This window comes from Phyllobates terribilis, unplaced genomic scaffold (assembly GCF_046119375.1).
Source record: "Phyllobates terribilis strain yellow unplaced genomic scaffold, ASM4611937v1 Scaffold_9__5_contigs__length_417890890, whole genome shotgun sequence".
In the NCBI taxonomy this organism is placed as follows: Eukaryota; Metazoa; Chordata; class Amphibia; order Anura; family Dendrobatidae; genus Phyllobates; species Phyllobates terribilis.
In genome coordinates, this window is record NW_027362769.1 from 399143743 (window position 1) to 399156268 (window position 12526).

The window sequence follows — 12526 nt, forward strand, 5'->3', positions numbered from 1 at the left end:
ATACTGTCTTGGGAACGGAGCTGGAGTTTTTTGATACAGGACTCTTGAGATAATGCTCTACATTTCTGAAAGGCATCACTCAGTAATTTCTGTGGATATCCTTTTTGCCTGAACCGTTTGTTGAGGATTTTGACCTCCAGGGCAAAATCAGAATTATTAGTGCAGTTTTTTCTGATCCTCCAGTATTGTCCATATGATAAGTTTCTGACCCATCTAGGGAGGTGTCCACTGTCAAAGCAAAGGTAGCTGTTAACATCAACCTGTTTAAAATGGGTAGACGTGGACAACCTCCCCGACGGGTCAACCCGCACCAAAAGGTCCAAATAATGGAGGGTTGTTTCTGAAACAGTTTCTGTAAAGGTAAGACCCCATGTATTCAAATTTAATTCCTCCACAAACATAGATGCCTCCTCTTTAGTCCCTGACCACAAAAAAAAGAGATCATCAATGAAACGCTTGTAGAGGAGAACATGTCCAGCTGCAGCGAGGGACTGCGCGATGAAGACAGACTCAAACACCCCCATAAACAGGTTAGCGTAACTGGGGGCGAATCTCGTCCCCATCGCGCAGCCCCTCAACTGCCTGTAAACAGACGTCCCAAAAGTAAATACATTGTTGTTCAAAATGAATAGGATCCCCATCTTAAGAAATTCCTTCTGTTCCTCCAAGATAGTATCATCCAAGGGCAGAAAATGATCTACCGCAGATATGCCTAGCTCGTGAGGAATATTGGAATAAAGAGCTGTGACGTCTAAAGTCATCAGCAAACAACCTGGCACTGAAGGAACATCTCTAAGGTGTCTGATCAATTGGGATGAGTCCTTCAGATAGGACTCCAACTTGAGAACAAACCTTTGCAAAAAAAGGTCTATTTAAAGCGATAAGATGCAAGTAATAGAACCTACGCCTGAAATTATGGGGCGGCCAGGAGGGTTTTTGGCGTCCTTATGGACTTTGGGCAAAAAATAGAAAAAAGGGGTCTGATACCTGGTGTGGCCCCCATGCTCCCCTGACCTCAACCCCATTGAGAACTTCTGGAGCATCATCAAAATGAGTGTCTATGTTGGCGGGAGGCAGTTCACATCTAAGCAACAGCTCTGGGAGGGTATTCTGTCCTCATGCTAAACAATTGAAGCAGAAACCATCCAAAACCTGACAAATTCAATGGACGGAAGAGTTCAGAAGCTCCTTTCGAACAAGCGGTCCTATGTGCAAATGTAACATCACCTAGAATAAAGTTTTGAGTTGAAAACTGTTTGATTTCAGTTTCTAATAACCTGCTAATGCTTATAATTTCAAAAATGACCATTTTTTTGTTCTTTATTAAAATGAAAAGGTTGAAAACTCTGCTGTGCATAATAATTTGGAACATGCATTATGAGTGCAGTTTGAGTATTTTATTTTTTTTAAAAATATCCTGTTATCATAGGCAGTTTGTACAAAAACCTTTCAATTGTACTCTAATAGTTATTTGACTGGAAAATTACAATGACTGCAATTCATATAGGGAATTTGGGAAAATCTGAGAAAATATTATTTGCATAATAATTTGGAACACAGTGTATACCACCAGGGTGACCGTGGTCCGTGTTACCAGCATTGCAAGTTCCTCCGTCCTAATTTTTGGCAGCTTTTGCTTGGAAGGCATAGGCAAAGACTATGGGAGACCCACCCCCCAATAATGGGAATAATGTTTTTAATATGCTGTACTGCATGGCGCTTGTAAGGGGCATTGCAGGTTCCTCTGTCCTAATTTTTGGCAGCATTTGCGTGGAAGGCATAGGCAAAGACTATGGGAGACCCACCCCCCAATAATGGGAATAATGTTTTTAATATGCTGTACTGCATGGCGCTTGTAAGGGGCATTGCAAGTTCCTCTGTCCTAATTTTTGGCAGCTTTTGCTTGGAAGGCATAAGCAAAGACTATGGGAGACCCACCCCCCAATAATGGGAATAATGTTTTTAATATGCTGTACTGCATGGCTCTTGTAAGGGGCATTAAAATCATCTTGTTAAGCTACTGTGACCTCCACGTCTCTTCCAAGGGTCATTGATGTTGTCTTCTTATTCCACTAGGACCTCCACATCTCTTCCAAGGGGCATGAAAACTGTCTTGTTAAGCTACTGTGACCTCCACGTCTCTTCCAAGGGACATTAAAACCGTCTTGTTAAACCACTCTGAACTCCACAGCTCTTCCAAGGGGCATTGAAATGTTGTTTTTAATTACCTCTAACCTCCACGACTCTTCCAACGGGCATTGCATTTCCTCCTAATTTTAGTCAGCTTTTGCTTTTCAATTCATAGGCGAACACTAAGGGAGACCCACTCCCCAATATTGGGTAGAAGGTTTTTAGTACACTGTAATCCACGTCTGTTTCAAGGGGCATTGCAGTTCCTCATAATTTTTGGAAAGCCTTCCATTCACTGCTTAGGCCAACAGTGTACAGGAGACCCAGTTGCTATAAATGGAAAAAACAGTTTAGTTAAGGCCCTCTGACCTCCATGTCACTTCCAAGGGGCATTGGACTGCCTCAAAATTTTTGGTAGGTATTGCACTCACTGTATGCCCTATAACTGTGTAGCCGAACCGCTCCTTTTGGTACAGAAACATATCCACCAAGACATGTGTAGTTGACTGGCCTGATATTGATGTGAATGGTCCCTGTTCCTCCTGCTCTTTCTCCTTTGCCACCACCTCATCCATCATTCATCACCTGAAGCTTTGTTTTAACGGGAGTCATAGAACTAGGATAGTAGCAGGAAAACATACAGCAATCCTCGGAGGTAGGATATGCGCCAAAACGCTGACCACCTCAGGCCTAGCCGCTACTACATACATGCGCTTGCATTCCAAAGAAAAGAAAGCTAAGGAGATGGATGGCATCATGATCATGAATAATTTACTCGTTGTGTAGGAGGCCGACCACTGCTGCTGTCTACCTTCTGAACTTTTTGTTAAAGCCTGATTGACACAGGACCCGCAATCCTCTATTTCTGGAGGACATGTTGCATCCCAGTGTCCAACTGTGTCCCGGTTTCCACAATATTAACCCAGTGTGAAGGTGTCAGTGAGATGGACCATCCCTGGTCACATTCACTTGTCCACATGTTTGTGGTTAGGCTGTCCTTCCCACTAAATGCACTGGGGAGGGCACAGGTAATGTTTTGGTATGTGCGCTTGTGTATAAGGCGCATCGGGACAAATAGGGGTGGCTCGGGACCGTTTATGGACACCTGGCCGCCCCCAGGCGGCTGGGGACTGTGTATGGGCACCCGGCCGCGGGGCAGCTGGGGACCAAGTATGGACACACGGCCACCCCCTGGTGGCTGGGGACCAAGCGTGGACACCCGGCCGCCGGGCGGCTGGGGACTGAGTATGAATACCAGGCCGCCGACGCAGCCATGACGTGGTGGCCAGATTCTGCCTCCACATGCCTAAAAGGCCCAATTTCAAGTGCAAGCAATCAAGCAGTATGGTATTGCAGCCTGGGGGTGGGTGGGTGGCAGGTTGCATTCTTGCTCTTGCATTGCAAGGAATGGGGGCCATACAACTGAACACTGCCCTGGGACAAGGACTTGAACGGGGATAGTTGCAAGTCTGCAATGACAGGTGCAGGACGGGAGGTATCTTTGCATGTGCCATGAACAGGGGGTTGGCGTGCACACACACTACAGAGGAATAGGCTGTCCTTCCCACTAAATGCACTGGGGAGGGCACAGGTAATGTTTTGGCATGCGTGCTTGTGTATAAGGCGCACCGGGACAAATAGGGTCGGGTGGAGACAGAGTATGGACACCCAGCCGCCCCCTGGCGGCTGGGGACCAAGTGTGGACACCAGGCCGCCGGGCGGCTGGGGACTGAGTATGGATACCAGGCCGCCGACGCAGCCATGACATGGTGGCCGGCGTCTGCCTCCACAAGCCTAAAAGGCCTCATTTCAAGTGCAAGCAAGCTAGTAGTATGGTATTGCAGCCTGGGGGTGGGTGGGTGGCAGGCTGCATACTTACGCTTGCATTCCAAGAAAACAAAGCAGATGCTAACTTCTATCATCATCATCATGCTCCTCACCTTGGCACTCTCAACTCCCCTGATGGAGAAGCCAGGGCCCACCGGAGGAGTCTGGTTGTCTGGTGGGCTCGTCCAATGCTGCCCTAAAGAGGGCTAAGAAAAGTGTGGGGAAGGTTACCGGGACAAATAGTGGCAGCTGGGGACTGAGTACGGAGACCTCGCTGCTGAAGCAGCCATGAGGTAGTGGCCAACTTCGGCCTCCTCCAAACTAAAAGGCCCCATTTCAAGTGCAAGTTAGCAGTATAGTATTGCAGCCTGCGGGTGAGTGGTTGGCTGCATATTTGCGCTTGCATTGCATGGAATGGGGGAGGTACAATTGAACACTGCCCTGGGACAAGGACTTGCACGGGGATAGTTGCAAGTCTGCATCTTCTGATGCGGCAACGATCACTTCTGATGGGCACACTTTTAGGCAGTGATCTGGGTGTCAGAGATGCTTCCAGGGGTCTTCCCCATGCTGTTCCCATGTCTTTTCAGCACTTTATGCATGTGTCACACAGCACATGGCCAGATAAGGTTGTAAAATGTTAAAATGACATTTCCCGGTGAATGCATTTGTCACGGTTGAAAGCAATACAAAAGTGCAAAAAAGCATAAAAAATGCTACTTGTGAACATAGCCCAAGGTGTGGAGGAGTATTTTTGTTTTTGGTTATTTTTTTTACCTTATATACAAGTCTTTACCCTGGAAAGGATGTTCCTTAACATATTTCACAGGAAAAGTTTCAGTTTAGTTTTTGAACATTTTATTGTGAGCCCGTAAAAGTGGCTTAATACCTCTGACCACGTTGTTGACAGCAGTGACCTGGGGGTAAGAAATGCTTCCTGGGTCGACCCCATGCTGTCCCCATGTCAATTGAGCACTGTCACTATCGTTTTGGGCACTTTTTAGGCTTTCTACAGACTGCCGGGGGTGCCACCGCAAAAATGCTCAGGTCTCCCATAGACTAACATTGGGCTCTTTGCTCGGGTCGAGCACCCGAGTATCACGGTGAGCTCGGCCCGAGCTTCGAGCACCCGAGCATTTTAGTGCTCGCTCAACACTAATTATGTACCATCAAGCCGAGGTCTAAACACTGGAGCACTGAGAATGACAGAGCCCACCAGAGCGCAACAGTGAAAAAGTTCTAAAGAAACTACGTGAAAAACTTTATTTTTGAAGTAGTGGTAAATTATACCAGAAAAATCTAGTAGATGCGATATTAACAAAAGTAATGAAAAGTGTAACTTTAGGAATCGTAAGGACAATATATTCAAAATATTCACTAATAGGCCGTGTTCACATCATGTTTGTCTCTAGATTTGGAGTATACACTTGGAAATCTCACAGCATTTACACCAAAAGTATCCATAGGTCTCAATTTAACATACAGATGCCAAATAAAGAGTTGTTTTTGCATCTGTTGGGCTGTTATTTGGGAGCCTAAGACCAACTTATGCCACTAAAAGACTATACAGTGGGTGCTTACATTGAAAGTGTTCATTGAGAAGTTCTCCTAACTTAAAGCTAGAATGGAAAACCGAAGAGTGATGTGAGCAGAACTTAAATAGCCTCACTGTGACAGACCAGAATTGATTGAGTTTCCATTATTTTGTAATATGAAATATTAAGGATTTTAGATTGAATTAACAGAAGATCAAAAGTATTCATGAGAAAACGTTGCTATCACATGAAACAGCATATCAGTGCCTAATATATAGTCCGCTTTTACTTCGTAATCACTTTATAATTGTTGGTCTTCTGTTTTTTATTTAGGAACAAGAAAGACTTTTCGTGAACTTGTGAAGGAGCTGAATATGGAGAACTTTGTACGTTCCAAGTTGACATTGAGGAATATTCTGAGTATTGGACCAGAGGCTCTAAAAGACTACAAGCCTCAGAAGATAGAGGAATTAGGCTGGTGTGTCCTGAGGAAGATCATGTCTCTCAACATTACTGCCAGAAACACTTTACTTGATGTCCCATATTCTCAATTGGAGACCACTACAGAAAATGATCTATTGAACATGCTAGGCATGCGAGAGACAGTAGAGCCTCATTCTATCCACCCACTTGACATTATCTGTCTTCTTCTTCATTGCTCAGACAGGTTTCTCCAACAAGAGATTATAACAAAGATGTCCATGTGCCAGTTTGCTGTTCCTCTGGTGCTACCCCCTGGTGATGGTCCTAATGGCACCCTCATGCTTTGGGCACTGAGAGATATTGTGAAAAAATGGAGACCTGAGTCATTAACACTTAGTAAAGGGTTCAAGGAAGACAATGTTGTTAATGTTAAAATGCCAATCTTCTCCTTTGTCAGACTTGGGAAAATCAAATTATCCAAATCCAAAACCCTTAACCACGTTCTGAATCCAGAACAGCAATATCACAGCTTCTTCATGCATGACAACATGGAAGGAGGAAACATTGAGAGAAAGATATCTGACGGGCTGGTGGAAATGTCCTGGTATTTCCCTTATGGAAAATCTGATATTTTTCCTGAGCCCATTGCAGTGACCAATCTGCGTGGAGACCTGGAGTCCCACTGGGAAGAGTTCTTGTTATTATCCCATATCTCCTCAGCTGTGTTCATCTTTATTGAGGATATTAGTAAAAGACAATTCCAACTGCTATCAAATTGCAGTAACCGAAAAACTAAGTTTTACTTCATTGTTACACCAGGCCCCTTCAAAAATGTCAGTAGAGAGACTGTAATATTTCTAAAAGATCTTTTACCTTTACTAAAGAGCAATAACTCATGTGTCATTTTGAAGAATAAAGATGAGAATGAAGCTTCTATGACCAAAAAGATCCAAATAAAGATTGAACAGGTTCTAAAAGCTCATCCTCAAAGCGTTACATTGAGAGATGTTTGCAAAGAGATCTCAGGATTTCCATTTGTTACAGATGAAAATTCAACAGAATGTCAGAAAGCAAGAGAGCATGCCGACAAGATAATCACAGAAATCCACAACATAGCAGATTATTAGAAGAAGACAATGAAATTGCAGAGAGAACTCTGGAAGGAATTGTCTCTATTAGAAAAAGAATTCTGCAGAATGAAGAACCAAGGAGACAAAGATGTGCAAACCTATCAGTCTGAACTGATGGTGAGACAAAATACACTTCATAAAGAGCAGTATGAACAACAAATACCAAAAGGTGTAAAACTGTTCACGGAGGTCATGACTAATGGATCTCAAGAAGAAAAACATTATTTCTTGAAGTGGATGAAACTTAATCTTGATGCAATTGCTAGAGACAATCTGTCTACTCTACAAGCCAAATACAAGGAGAAAATACAAACTAAATCCTACAATCTGAAGGAACTCAAGGAACTAGATCAAAAGATTTCTGATAGCTCCCTTGGAATCGAACACTTCTTACGTGAGATGGGGCAGTTTTATGAGGCTGAGTGTTCTATGGTAAAGCAAAAACGAATTAAACAGAAAATTGTTCTAATCTACCAGGAATTGCTGCAGATCTTCTACTGGATGGGTTCCCATTGGAGCTGATTGACGGAGATGCCTCCAACATTCCCTTACAGTGGATAACTGATGTCCTGAATGAGCTGAACAAGAAGACTGGAGGACAATGCAGGATGAGGGTGATAACTGTGCTGGGAGTGCAGAGTACGGGGAAGTCCACCCTCCTGAACACCATGTTTGGTCTACAGTTCCCTGTGGCCAGTGGTCGATGTACACGAGGAGCCTTCATGACTCTTATTAAACTGGAAGAAAGTTTCCAGAAAGATTTAGACTGTCATTTCATTCTAGTGGTTGACACTGAAGGGTTGAAGGCTCCCGAATTGGCCTCTCTTGATGACAGCTATGAACATGACAATGAGTTGGCCACGCTCGTGGTTGGGCTGAGTGATATCACAATAGTCAATATGGCCATGGAGAATACTACAGAGATGAAAGATATTTTACAGATAGTTGTCTATGCTTTTCTAAGAATGAAAGAAGTTGGAAAAAAGCCGAGCTGTCAATTTGTCCATCAGAATGTGAGTGATGTCTCCGCTTTTGAGAAGAATCTGAGAGACAGGAGAAAACTTCTGGAGCAATTGAATGAAATGACAAAAACTGCAGCAACAATGGAGAAGAAAACTGGTATCAAAACTTTTGGTGATGTAATGGATTATGATCTTGAGAAACACAATTGGTACATTCCCGGGCTGTGGCAGGGGGACCCCCCAATGGCTCCAGTAAATCTTGGCTACAGCGCAAATGTCCTTGAACTTAAAAAATATTTGTTTGAATTCATGAAAACACAGAAGTCTCAACAAAAACCATTCAACATCTCAGAATTTGTCACCTGGATAGAGAGTTTGTGGAGAGCTGTGAAACATGAGAAATTCATCTACAGTTTCAGAAACAGTCTGGTGGCCAAAGCTTACAATAGATTGGCCATAGAGTACTCAAACTGGGCATGGGATTTCTCAAAAAGAATTCATGACTGGTCAATTAGCATTGAAAACCTTATAAAAAATCAGTCTACAGAAGCAGCTGATAGGAAAAAGAATGATCTCCAGAACCTCCTACTGGAGGAAGAAAACAAAATGATGGCATCTCTAGTAAAGCATTTTGAGAATTCTGAAGATGTTAATCTCATTGAACGATACAGAGAAGAGTTTAAAAGGGACATAAAAAGTCTCAGAAAGGAACAAGGATTAAATGCTCTTGCCAAATATGATGAAGCAGCTTCCATTCAGAAAGGAAAGTTGGAAATTCAGAATATCCAGAATCAAACTCAGAGGCTTATTGAAGACAAAATAACCAATCTGCTAGAAATCTGCCGGAAGAAAAATCACGAACTGAGTGAGCAAAAAATCAAAGAAGAATTTGAAATTATGTGGAAAAAAACCTTGTCAGATTTACAATTTGAACCATTGAAGAGGTGCGATATTGAACAATCCATGCTGCAACATCTAACAAATGATATGAGTAATAAAGGTTCTCATATAAATGAAATCTTAATCGAAATGAAACATTTATCAAAAAATGTAGAAAGACATTTTACAGTTAACAAAAGCTACCTTGATAACACCTGGAGATCATTTACTAGAAAGATGATTTTTGTCCAACAAGAACATTTTGATGCAATTAGTAATCTTGCATCTTCACTGATTACTATGTGTGAGGAATACGTCACAGACAAAGTGAAGACATCTGAAAATTATGCCGATGTGTATTGTAAGGAGTTATTGCACATGTTAAATGCAAAGTTCCAGAGTAAGTCTGTGATGAAGCTCCTCTACACAACCCAGTTTGAGTTGGACATCAAGCTCTACATTTTTAGAAAAACATTTGAAAAGTTTCAGGTGATGCATGATCGGTTTATTCAAGAAAATGACCCAAAACTGTGTCTGGAGAAACTAAAACCTCAATACTTCTCCACATTTCTCAGTATATTCCAAAAGAAAGATGAATGTCGGAGCAGAGCTCGACGCTTCTGCGATCTCTGCCTCAGACCAGCATTAATTGATTATATTTTCAAACATCTTGGAAAAAAAATTGTTGATGAAATTATGAATAATTCTGACAATGTAACCTTTAGTAGCAGAAGTTTCTTCCAATGCACAGTCCTGGAGAAATTACTAAAAGAAAATTCCTTTAAACAATATGTGGAATATATTAATTCATATGAAACTTTTTTTAAAAAATGGATCTTAAGTTACATCACTGACAAATACAGGAATCCATTAGATTTGCAGCCCTTGGAAGAAAATCTCCTTTCGTCCATCGATAAGGAGATCAAACGTGTCCTAAACAATGATTTTTGCCTGAAGTCCAACACTGCTCCAAATTTCTTAAAACAGTTTTGTGAGATGTTGAAAGCAGAATTGGTCATTCCAAAGAAGGAGATGAATGTGATCACTTTCCATAACACCGTAAATGTGGAGCACTTTTCAGCTGATATTGAACAATTCCTTGTAGATACTGAAACACAAATCTTATCAGAGCTGAGGTCCATGGCTATTGAGTCTATGCTTTCTAAGCTGACACTGAAGCCTCAGGATGAGCTGTTCAGGAAGGTGATCGGATGCGGACATCAGTGTCCATTCTGTAGAGTCCCCTGTGAGGCCGGAGGAGACGGCCATAATGAACACTTTGCATCTATCCACAGACCAGAAGGTTTGGGGCAATGCAGATGGGAAAATAGAGAGGTTTTAGTGACAGACATTTGTACCACGGCTGTTGTATCTGAAACCTGTTTTAAAAATTCAGACACAGATGACAAATGGCAGCCATACAAAGAGTATCGCACGTACTATCCAGACTGGGCCATCCAACCCGACCCCAGCATCGAGTCCTCCGATTACTGGAAATACATTTTTGTCAAGTATAATGAAAATTTTGCTGAAGAATATAATGCCAAACCAGCAGAACTGCCAGAAAACTGGAAAAATATTACTCAACAAGAAGCTCTTTCCAGCTTAAAGAAAACATTTAATACAAACTAGAATCTTTCAAAGAATTACACTGAAGACGTTTTCTTTAGAAGTCATTTTACAGCCAGAGCTAGATGACAACTTCTTCCTGCAACATCTAGTTAACCTATACAATTGCAGCAATTTCACGTGTCTTAAGTTTATCCACAATTTCTATCCATTTTATAACTTGTATCCTGCATTTTTCAACAGTTTTCCCCTTTAGTCAGTGGGAGGAGATTAGCTGTTATGATGCTAAATTCACAGAGAGGAGCGATCCCTGCTCTTTTATCTCTGCTCTGAGTAGAGCACACAGGAGCAGCGGCAGTATGTAAGACATTGTACAGCAGTACTGAGCTGTGTGGCTGTGAACTCAGCTCTGCAGTGAGTTGGAGCAGTTACTGGAAGCTGCGGTGCAATCTTTCTGTCTCTTTGTGTTGAGTGCTCCCTGCTCCTCCTCCCCATCCTCTCTCCATAAAGTATATTAGGAGGGGTAACCTGATACCTCACTGTGCTGGCAGCATGTCCTGTTTTGACCAAGACAGATCTGAGTTGTTTTTTTCAAAGTGGATGATGACTTAAGGAGACAGGGGCGGTCGTGGCTCATAAATTTAGAAAGAAGTGTATTTCTTTGTACAAAGCTTCTTATATTCACCTGAATTATTTGATTAATGCAAAGTTTGTTGAAGATCATTTAATAGAGTCCTGATAGAAACATACATTTTATGCAAATTCTCTACAGATTAGTTTGTGCTTTATTTTTTATGTTGTGTCCGCTTACACGATGCTATGCTGCCAGGGCTTTCAAATCAATTTAAACAATGTGACTTGGCTCAATTACTAATTAACAAGTGATAAAAGTGACATTGAATAAACACTGAGTTCTAATTATAAAAGTCTTCACTTTTTTTTTTTTGAATTACCTGTAACGGCCTAAACATTTGCCAAAACTAAGTATTTTAAAGGATTTTATGTTGTTTTTTTTTATCCTGGCGAAATGGAACTAATCAATGTTCTTGAGTCAAATTCTCAGAAGGTTACTAAATAAACTGTATAATGAGTTGAAGGAATCATACTATGGACCACAGCTCTACTACCAGTACAATGCAAAGTTTCACCATTAAGAGAAAATAACTTTATTCATCTTACAATAAGTTTTGACTCTCGAGAATACCCGTCAGGTTAAAAGGTAAATCCACAGAAAGTATGGACATTACAAAAATTTAAAGAAAAAGGTGCCAAAGACATACATTGAGAGTGACCTGACATATTGGGGGGACAAACTTCATATATTGTATAATGCTAACTAAACACAGCTGCACAAGATTGACAATAAGAATAATTTTACCACCTAGGAATGACCTTCAGGAAAGCTGAACAGGCAACACACAACATTTTGTGACATAAACCATGACCCTTTTTATGGGTTTAAAAAGTGTGTGCCCCCTCTCCACTTTGCTCTATATTATGGCTCCATATGGTATGTTACATGGTTAAGTTGGTGAAGGTGTCCATGTGAGTCTCAGGATAATTCCCTGATGAGGTGCACCTGGCCATGCGCCATATACCCAAGCTATGCTGCCTGCTCAGTCTCTCAGCCCAAAGAGCAAGAAAAACAAAATATCTCTTCGAGGATGCTGCTTAGAACATCTGCTACAAACTTAAAGTATATTTGCAGATAAACAGACTATTTGCGCATTGTGATAAAATTGGAACATATGTATTATTACACCCACACATATAGCTCTGTGTATCTAAGTATTCTAGACCTCATAAGATCAAAAGATTACATTAAAAACATATAACAGATATGCCAACTAGTGATGAGCGAGTATGTTTTGTTAATCCCTTTCGCCGAGTATGCTCGGCCGAGCACCGAGTGTTTATAGCGTGCTCGGGCTTTAAGTTTTCCTCGCTCCGTGAACATGATTTGCGACTGTTTGACAGATTTAATACATGTGAGGAATGCCTGTTTTTCCAGCGTTCCTCACATGTATTAAATCTGTCAAACAGTTGCAAATCATGTTCACGGAGCCACGAA

General features: G+C 41.7%; 1 pseudogene; it reads left to right on the forward strand.

Moving 5' to 3' along the window:
- The first annotated feature begins 5831 nt into the window (after window positions 1–5831).
- LOC141161258 (up-regulator of cell proliferation-like) lies at window positions 5832–11070 on the forward strand (annotated as a pseudogene).
- Window positions 11071–12526: the final 1456 nt, after the last annotated feature.